The sequence below is a fragment of the Meles meles genome, chromosome 1, assembly GCF_922984935.1.
Source record: "Meles meles chromosome 1, mMelMel3.1 paternal haplotype, whole genome shotgun sequence".
In the NCBI taxonomy this organism is placed as follows: Eukaryota; Metazoa; Chordata; class Mammalia; order Carnivora; family Mustelidae; genus Meles; species Meles meles.
The window spans coordinates 141702450-141709239 of record NC_060066.1 but is presented as its reverse complement, the minus strand read 5'-3'; the positions used below and the strand labels follow the sequence as shown (position 1 = coordinate 141709239).

Below are 6790 nucleotides of genomic sequence, written 5' to 3'. Positions count from 1 at the left end.
ACGATCCTATCTACTCCAGGAGGTTCATACATGGTGACCGCATTAGATTCAGCTGCCTCTACCTTTTGTAACTCCCCCTCACGTTCCCCAGCTGACCAATATTGACCCATAGGTAGAGACATCTCTATACTCCTATTCAGCAGGAATGGGTTACAGAAGATCAGACCTCTGCCTTCCCCAACCTTTAAAAATTAAGGGTCAAAATTCTTCAGGGGGGAAATGATGAGGAAGCAGAAGACAAACTGAAGACAAAGCACAGACTGACACCTGGCAACTCCCCTCCCCACTCCTGGGTGAGATATGTGTGACATTTCTCCAGGAAACTTCCAACTATCTTAATGTGAATGCTTTGCTAGAGGGAAAAACAACCTTAGCGTGATCATCACAAGGCCTCTAGTATCCTGAGTGTCTTCTTTAGTTTATGAAAGTCCTTTTGGACACCTCCCTTTTTCCTAAAACAATCTTTTTGCACCAAAATAATAATAATAATAGTAATAACAATAACAATAAAATATGAGTGTAGGGGCACCTGTCTGGCTCAGTCAGAAGAACAAATGGTTCTTGTTGGGTGTAAAGATTATTAGAAATAAAATCTTTAAAAATAAATAAATAAAAAAATAATAAAATAAAATAAAATGTGATTGTAAAGATTGTTTAAAAAGTTAAAGAATGCAGAGAGTTTAAAATGACTTAAGAAGGGTGCCTGGGTGGCTCAGTGGGTTAAGCCTCTGCCTTCAGCTCAGATCATGATCTCAGGGTCCTGGCATGGAGTCCCGCATTGGGTTCTTTGCTCAGCAGGGAGCCTCCTTCCCCCCACCCTCTCTGCCTGCCTCTCTGCCTACTTGTGATCGCTCTCTCTCTGTTAAATAAATTTTAAAAATCTTTTAAAAATAAAATAAAATAAATATAGCTAGCTGTATATATGGAAGTCTGGATTTATAAACCCCAACTCTGTATTTGTTTTGATAATCCACACTCCTCTCAAGTCTTTGAAGCTCAAGTGTTCTGGCACCAAGGAAGACCACTGAGAAACCTGAGTAGTGTGACTCTCCATATACAACATAAAGTTATTCTACTACCATCTTAAAATCTTCAATCATTTGCATTAGTAAAAAATGTAGATATATTCAATGATGTTATCAAGAAAATAAACCAGGTTAATTGAATTGAATATAACCTACCTGTACATGTACATGATTGTTTGGACTGCACACAATGGCCATGTGTTTTGCATATTGTTGTTTTCTAGGAGAATGTGGATTGCAGTTTTGATTAATTGTACTAATTCTCAGACTCAGACTGAGGACTATGTAATTCTTAGGCCCCTTTCATATCCTCTATAAGCCTTCTTTGGAGATCTTGAAAATGACTTTCAAAAACTGAAATTAGTTTTCTTTCTAATACCCTAGAGACCAATGCAGTGAATTTCATCATACCATGATGATTAAAAATGCTAAAATGAGTCATGATATAATTAGGAATTTCTTTGTTCAAATCAAACCCCATAAACTACATCTAACACCATTTCCATTTATAAAAGCAGTCCATCCTTCTTGATGCTGAAGACAAATTTTGGCAAGGGAAAAATATTATAACTTTAGGTGTATTTATTAGTCAGTCAAATTTTTCTTTTTTTTTTTTTAAAGTAAATGGTGGTATAGTATCTCAGGTGATTTGGCAGCCTATACAAAGACACAGTAGAAGAGAACAAGAAAAATTATGAGAACTATAGGGAAGCCATTATAACTGAAACACAGGTGACAAAAGGAAGAAACTTTTACTGTCTTAACAGCTGGTAAAACAATTTTTCTAGGAGGGTAACACCACATTTTTCAAGAAATATTTTAACAATCCACTTGGGATGAGAGATGAGACCCCACAGGACATGTCAAGCTAAAAATGATGGCACTGAGCAAGAATGGAATCTCAAAATAGAAGGACACTTTGTTTTGTTGAACCCTTGGATGGAGTTAGGAATGTACATTTATAAAGAGGATCTAGGGCAAAGTCAAATCACTTAGGATAATAAAGAGATGAGTGTAAAGAGTTTGGGGCAGGGGCACAGGAAGGGGGGATGTAGATTCTGGAAGGCTGTATACCTTGGAGAAAAAGTAGAGACAAAGGAAAAAAGAAATCTTAGAGGAGTGTCAGAGTTAAGAAGGAACTTTGGAGAAGAAATGTCAAATAGTGAGTTGGGGCATTGTTGCTATACCACATGTGCTAGAAGATCCCTTTCATCTTCTCTGTGAATTCTGTGTTTTTTACCAAGACTTTTGTAGAGATTGGCTCAAGATAGAAAATGTGAAGATATGCAAAAGTTCTATGTCCATGTGGGTGTAAAATAAAAACAAAGGTTGCTTTCGTAGAGGAAGCAGCTGGCATTTGGGTTTATATGCAGTGTAACAAGAAAGTGAGAAAGGATGAGTCTGGAAGAATAAGCAAGATGATTTCATGAGAGGTCATGTGAGACATTTTAAAACATAAGCTCCTTGGAGCACTGTGGTGGCTCCGTCTTAATCTCAGGGTTGTGAATTCAGGCACCACATTGGGCTCCACACTGGGCATGGAGACTACTTAAAAAAAAAAAAAAAGTGTGCCCCTTATCTTAGGGCACATGAAGAACAGTCCCAAAGATTTCAGAAGAAAAATGATACAATCAGGGTTGTAGTTTAGAAAGATGACTCTAGCAGCAATTCAGAGAGTGGGTTGGAGGAAGAAATGTTAGAGCCAAAGGAAAGTTGCAAAGCTTTGCAGCAGTCAAGGCAAGACACGTTAATGACCTATGATGGTTAGAGTAAGAGTGAAGATGGGGAGAACTGGACAATCTGGATACATTAAAGTTAAAATCAGTAGGTCTTGATGATTGATTGGATAGAGGCAAAAGAATTATCAACCTTATGGTTTGCCCAGGACTAAAGAGGTTCCCAAGACATGAGACTTTCAGTTTTAAAATTAAGACAGCTCCAGGCAAGCCATTCCAGTTTTTATGGAACTGTGGGGGTTCCACGGACGTGAAATTTTTCATACTAACACCAAAAAAATTCTGGGAAAATAGGGGTGAATTTGTCACTTTAATAGGGGTTGAAGTTGTGGGTGAGTGAGGTGACACCTAATTTCTGGCTGGGGAATGGAGATACCAGTCATTGAGACAGGCAAGGCAGGGAAAAAAAAAAAACAAACAGATTCAGGTGGGAAGAAAATGTTGAGTTTTATTTTTGGACATGTCCAGTTTCAAGGACTTACAGAACATCAAAGAAGAAACACTAGTAGACAATTAGGTCCTTTTAAGTATCTGGTACTTGGCAGATTCTCTTGTATCGACCACCTAAGAGTTGTGCTGTAAGAAGCAACAACATCCGCCCTTCCTCTCTGCCATCTGCTTGGCAGTCACAAAGCAGCAACCATGCATGAATGCATCTCCATCCATATTGGTCAGGCTCACGTCCAGATTGGCAATGGCTGCTGGGAACTCTATTACCTGGAACATGGCATTCAGCCCAATGGCCAGATTCCAAGTGATAAGACCATTAGGAGAGGAGATGACTCCTTCAACACCTTCTTTAGTGAGACAGGTGCTGGGAATCATGTGCCCAGGGAAGTGTTTGTAGACCTGGAACCCACAGTCATTGATGATGTTCGCTCTGGCACCTACCACCAGCTCTTCCACCCTGAGCAGTTCATCACAGAGAAGGAAGATGCTGCCAATAACTATGCCAGAGAGCTCTACACCATTGGTAAGGAGATCATTGACCTTGTCTTGAACTGAATTCGGAAACTGGCTGACCAGTGCAGGTGTTCAGGGCTTCTTGATTTTCCACAACTTTGGAGGGGCAACTGGTTCTGGGTTCACCTCTCTGCTGATGGAATGTCTCTAAGTTGATTATGGCAAGAAGTCCAAGCTAGAGTTCTCCATTTACCCAGCTCTTCAAGTTTCCACAGCTGTAGTCAAGCCCTTCAACTCCATCTTCACTACCCACACCACCTTGGAGCAATCTGATTGTGCTTTCAGAGTAGACAATGAGGTCATCTGTGACATCCGTTGTAGAAACCTCGATATTGAACGCCAAATAACACTAATCAAAATAGGTTGATAGGTCAAATTTTGTCCTCCATCACTGCTTCTCTCAGATTTGAGAGAGCCCTGAATGTTGATCTGAGAGAATTCCAGACAAACCTCATGCCCTATCCTCACATCCACTTCCCTCTGGCCACTATGCCCCTGTCACCTCTGCTGAGAAAGCCTACCATGAACAGCTTTCTGTAGCAGAGATTACCAATGCATGCTTTTGAGCCAGTGAACCAGGTGGTGAAATGTGAGCCTCACCACAGAAAATACGTGTCTTGCTGCCTGTTGTACCATGAAATGTGGTTCCCAAAGATGTCAATGCTGCCATTGCCACCATCAAGACCAAGTATACCATCCAGGTTGTGCACTGGTTCCTCACTGGTTTCAAAGTTGGCATTAATTACCAGCCTCCCACTGTGGTACCTGGTGGAGACCTGGCCAAAGTACAGCGAGCTGTGTGCCTGCTGAACACAACCACAGCCATCACTGAGGCCTAGGCTTGCCTGGACTGCAAGTTTGACCTGATGTATGCCAAGTGTGCCTTTGTTCACTGGCATGTAGGGGAGGGCATGGAGGAAGGAGAGGTTTTTTGAGGCCCATGAGGACACGGCTGTCGATTAGAAGGATTATGAAGAAGCTGGTGTGGATTCTGTTGAAGGAGAGGGTGAAAAAGGAGGAGAAGACTACTAAAGTTAAAAATGTTACAAAGGTGCTTCTTTTACAGGGAAGCTTGTTCTGTTTTGACTTGAAAAGTTGTGCTCTGATGAGTTAATTTGTGCATAGCAGTGTATAGTCTCATATACAATTACCAACCTATTCTTTAAAACACATGCTCTGTTACAGACCCAAGCTGTCCATTTCTCTGATGGGCTTGATTAAAGTATTCCCGGTCTTAAATGAATAAAAAGAAAAAAGAAAGAGAAAAAATTAGATTTAAAATATAGTTTGGAAGTTATTGGCATATAGATGGCTCCTGAAGCTATGTGAATAAGACTGCCCAGGGATGGTTTATACCAGAAAAAAGGAAAGGAGAAGAAAGAAAGAGAAGAGAATAATGGAAAATGAGGGGAGAGAAGGAAAGGGAACTGAGGATAGAGTCCTGGGAAATACCAATAGTTACAAGATATATAAAGGTGACTGAGATGGAGCAGCTATAATGTGAGATAAAAATTAAGAGTACATGGTCTAGAATTCAGGGGAAGAAAATGCTGGAAGGATGTGAGGTCAGTGTCAAGTGCTGCACACAGATCAGGTAAGATAAAGGCTGAAAATTATCTTTCGGATTTAACAACATGGTCATTATTGATCTTGGTGAAGGCAGCTTTAAGACAAATGCAAGAGAGGAGCTAGACCGAAGAATGAATGGCAGATAAGAAACAGAGTTAAAGGGTAAAACAAAACAAAAACAAAAAAACTCTTTCAAAAAGTTTCCAAGGAAGGACATATAAATGGAATAGATTAAGGGAGATGTGGGGCTAAGGAAAATGTTTTTATAATGGGTACCTTAACCTAAGTCTTCTAGGAAACACACCTGAGGTGAGGAATAAAACACTATTTTTCATGGGGCATTCGGATGGCACAGTCAAACAGCCAATTCTTGGTTTCAGCTCAGGTCACAGTCTCAGGGTCGTGGGATCGAGCCCCACGTTGGGCTCAGTACTCAGCGCAGAGTCTGCTTGAGATTTTTCTCTCCCTCTCCCTCTGTCCCTCCCACTTGTGTTCTTTCTCTAAAATAAATAAATAAATCTTAAAACAACAAACAAACAAAACTCTATTCTTCTTTTGTGAGATGCTAGCCAAGGGAAATGAGGATAAAGAAAGGAGGAACAAAGCAAGGAGAGATGCAAACCAATGTGATGAGTTGCACCAAGCACTGATGGCCACTTCATAATGATCTGCGAAAACACACAGTAGGATGCTCAGCAGGTGTGTCTGCAGGCCTTGTCAGAGGGCTGTACAAAGCAAGCACACCTCAGAGCAGCCTGCGTTGGGTAAGCAGGAGCATTGGGAATTCATCCTTTGCTACTCTTAAATCTCATTGGTCAATATTCATCCTATAAGAAACTTACTCCTCCCAACTTCCTCAACTTCCTTCTCCTCTCCATCTCCCAATATCCTCCATGTCATTTGTTATGCTCCACAAATAAGTGAAACCATATGATACTTGACTCTCTCTGCTTGACTTATTTCACTCAGCATAATTGGAGGGGGAGATGAACCATGAGAGACTACGGACTCTGAAAAAGAACCTGAGGGTTTTGAAGGGGCGGGGGGTGAGAGGTTGGGGGAACCAGGTGGTGGGTAATAGGGAGGGCACGTATTGCATGGAGCACTGGGTGTTGTGCAAAAACAATAAATACTATTATGGTGAAAAATAAATTAATTAATTTAAAAAAATAGATTCTTATGTAGCTACATTTGAAAGCAGTTTTTGCCTAAGTTTTATTAATTAGAGGCCTGAAATTTTCTAACACAATTCTCAGCTTTCACTGCTGTGTGAGCTTCAGTAGTGTTGATCTCTCAGTTCCTGTTTTATCATTAATAAAATTAATGTAATATCCCTATCTTTGCTGATTCCAGAGACTAAGAATAAAACAAAGTAATGGAATAAAAGTTAAAAAAAAAAAAAAAAGAAACTTACTCCTCCACAATTCCAGGCTATGTCATCTAATCCCCTAGCAGTCGTCAAGAAGTTGAATTCCATGCCCTGAGTCTAGTCATTAA

At 40.4% G+C, this 6790-nt stretch overlaps 1 pseudogene; it reads left to right on the top strand.

The window, feature by feature from the left end:
• The first annotated feature begins 3403 nt into the window (after window positions 1–3403).
• LOC123953618 lies at window positions 3404–4756 on the top strand (annotated as a pseudogene).
• The last annotated feature ends 2034 nt before the right edge of the window (window positions 4757–6790 follow it).